This window comes from Carettochelys insculpta, unplaced genomic scaffold, assembly GCF_033958435.1.
Source record: "Carettochelys insculpta isolate YL-2023 unplaced genomic scaffold, ASM3395843v1 scaffold_0035, whole genome shotgun sequence".
In the NCBI taxonomy this organism is placed as follows: domain Eukaryota; kingdom Metazoa; phylum Chordata; order Testudines; family Carettochelyidae; genus Carettochelys; species Carettochelys insculpta.
The window spans coordinates 638,298-641,705 of NW_027439072.1; the positions used below are offsets into that span (position 1 = coordinate 638,298).

The window sequence follows — 3,408 nt, forward strand, 5'->3', positions numbered from 1 at the left end:
TTCATCTCCAGTCCATTTGGGGTTTTCCCTGGATGTTTGAAATAGATTTAAACACTTATCATTTTCCTCTGCCAATGTACCAGCACTGAGCAAACCTATCCTTCAGCTGAGATCAGTTCCCAGCCTGCAAAGCTCAGGGTTCTGATCCATTGAACACACAAGGGTACTGTACATCACAGATATGCAGGGCCCTGCTCACAGTGGCCTGTGCTGGGCAGGAGAACCAGGCCCAAAGCCAGGGGGATCAGGAATCTAACACACAAAGGCCACTTGGTTCAGACTGAGCTCACAGCACTTTGGCTTCATCACACTCGTCCAGCAGTGTCAGGGCCCACCCCAGGCACAGGAAGAAGCCTGTGTCTTTGACCAAGAAACATTCAAATGGCAGGGGCAGAGCTGCTGGAAGCCCCAGAAAAGAACCCAGCCCAGGACCAGGCAAAGCCCTCCCACAGTGGGGGCTGCAGAAAGGGCCAAAACATCTCAGAAAAGTCACTGACAGTTCCCAGCTGCAGAGCCCCAGGCCTTGGCCCAAAGCCCCCAAAGTGAGACATGAGTGAGCCACGCTAACACCAACCCCACAGCCAGGGGTTAGAAACTTCTGTCATGGCTCCTTCCCCACTCTAGCAAGAGAAATGCAGAAGTGGGGCCCAGCAAAAGTACCTCCAAGACCTTATCTACCAGGTTTTGGTATAAACTTCCCTTCAAAAATCCAAAAACCTTAGACTTTGGGGATAAAATTCACTGCCACCAGCCAAGTAATAATAAGGAAACTGGGGAGAGACGACGTGGGAAATCTCAGCCCCAAAAGTGAGAACCAGGACACAAAAAACATTAACCAAAACCAGGTTAATAAAAAGAAAAAGGAAGAACTTTTGTTATTACAACAATATTTGTGTTGCAAACCTCATGACGAGATGGAAGAGTCACAAAGTAAAACACATGGGGAGTCTCCACCATGGGCCTAGAACTTAGTTACAAGGAGAGGAAAAGAACATTTCTAAAAAGCGCACAGACATCAGACCCCACTTCCCAAACCAGAAAGCAATAAAGCCCAATGGATCTATGTAAACTTTACCCGACTCACAGAAGATTGGAGGGCCTGTTCTTGGAGGGCGACATTCTGTGTCTCTCTCCCTCATGGCTGGAAAGAAGAAGAAGGAAAAAGATAGAGAACAGAGAGGGAGGAGCCAAAATTTAATTCTTACCTCCATTCCTCTTGGCCAACCCCACCTGGCTCAGGAGGTTAACCCTTTCACTCCCAGGCTGCTAGCAAACCCTCATGATCATAACAACTTGCCTTGAGAATGAAAGGATGAGAGGTCCCTGGAGTGACTTCTGCCCCAAAAGGCTCATTTACGAGTTAACCGTGGGGCTCCCACAGAGGCCAGAGTCTGGAGGATGAGGGGTTTCTTACCTGGAACTGAGGCCTGACATGTCCCCGGCTGCTCAGACTGGCCACGAAAAAGATCCTAGATCAAGAGCTGAACACTCAGAGCCACAAAAGACACTCAGAGATCAGGAGGTCAGGATTTTCCTGTAGAGTTCTATGGCTTGTTAATTTTGGCACCAAAGCGGAGGGCAAAACTCTGCACAGCTAAGGATGTAGATGTGCGATTGTCGAGGTAGTGAGAATCAGTCAGGTGCCTGTACCCAGCCCTGCTAGAGCTGGAGAGGTTCCTACACTGTTAGAAGACGCAAGGTCGAGTTCTCCACAAGGGGTCTCTTACACAATGCAAGGCAGCACTTTCCCTTGCATGACCTTATTTCCATTTGCTGCATGCAGGACACATGGTAACATTACTCAGGTTTGAGCAAGCTCACGAGCAATCCAGCAGACCACAGGCTGCAGGGTCACACACCCACCCCAGATTTCTGTCAGGGTTCCCATCAGAATGTGCCCAACAGCAAATTTTGTAATTTGTGTGGGAGGAAATGACGGGAGCTGCTTCAGGCCACAGCATATGGGGTGGGTTGGAGGGATGACTTGGCCTATGTCTTTGCAGAGCTTTTCATAGAATCATAGAAACATAGAACACTAGGACCGGAAGGGGCCTCGAGAGGCCATTGAGTCCAGTTCCCTGCCCCGACGGCAGGACCGACCACTATCTACACCATCCCTGATAGACATCTATCTAATCTGTTCTTAAATATCTCCAGCGAGGGAGATTCCACAACCTCCCTTGGCAACTTATTCCAGTACTTGACCACCCTGACAGTTAGGAACTTTTTCCTAATGTCCAACCTAAACTTCCCTTGCTGCAGCTTAAGTCCATTGCCTCTTGTTCTCTCCTCAGAGGCCAAGAAGAACAAGTTTTCTCCCTCCTCCTTATGACATCCTTTAAGATATCTGAAAACCGCTATCATGTCCCCCCTCAATCTTCTTTTTTCCAAGCTAAACAAGCCCAATTCTTTCAGCCTTTCTTCAAAAGTCATGTTCTCCAGACCTTTCATCATTCTAGTTGCTCTTCTCTGGACCTTCTCTAATTGCTCCACATCTTTCTTGAATTGGGGTGCCCAGAACTGGACACAATATTCCAGCTGAGGTCTAACCAGCACAGAGTAGAGCGGTAGAATGACCTTGGAAAGGTAAAGTTAAGTGTAGGATTTACCAGAGCACTGGAGGTTTATTGAAACCTGATTCTGTGGAAAGCCCAGTGCTCCCTTTTCAAGAAGGGCTTGTTGGTCTAGGGGTATGATTCTCCCTTTGGGTGGGAGAGGTCCTGGGTTCAAATCCCAGACAAGCCCTTGTTCTACCATTGTCTAATAGCTGATCCAGATGGTTTTGGGGCTCATGTCCTCTTTCATGATTTCTCGTGCCTTGTTCACAACACACCTGCTAATGCATCCCAAAATCATGTTTGCTTTTTTTTGCAGCTCACCTTGGGCAGGAAGTTACAACAACATCAGTTTCATTGGAAAATGTGGGTATCGATCCCACAACCCTTTATATGCGAAGGACGTGCTTTACCATTTGAGGGAATTCCCCTCTGGAAAAAAAAGTGTTCTGCCCCAGCCACCTCATTGCTGACTCCTTATGTCCCTCTCACTCCCCTGGCTCCTTTCCTAAGATGATCCTTGTTAGCCCAGTTCCTACCAGCTGGCTGGCTGAGCTGTTCAGACAGTGCTGCTAATAATGCCAAGGAGATGGTTTCAAGCTCTATGTGACACCTTGGGCCATCTTGATGAAGTGGCCTGGCTACTGTGGACAGGGAGGTTCCATCACGCACAGGGAGCTGTGCAGTGCCAGCCTTGTGGGAGGGCTGTGTGGGGATCCCTGCCTGCATCACAATGCCACTGCCTGGGGCTGCTGGTGCCTGGCAGCCTGGCTTTGCAGTGCCTGGTGTCCTCTGAACAGGTTCCACTGGCTGTGTCACCTCCCTGGGCTCAGAGTTTCACTGATCTACATGG

The 3,408-nt window shown here is 49.0% G+C and overlaps 1 non-coding gene across 1 annotated transcript; it reads left to right on the top strand.

The window, feature by feature from the left end:
- The first annotated feature begins 2,673 nt into the window (after positions 1 to 2,673).
- Positions 2,674 to 2,745, top strand: TRNAP-UGG (transfer RNA proline (anticodon UGG)). The gene has a single exon. It is a non-coding gene; the product is annotated as a tRNA-Pro (tRNA).
- Positions 2,746 to 3,408: the final 663 nt, after the last annotated feature.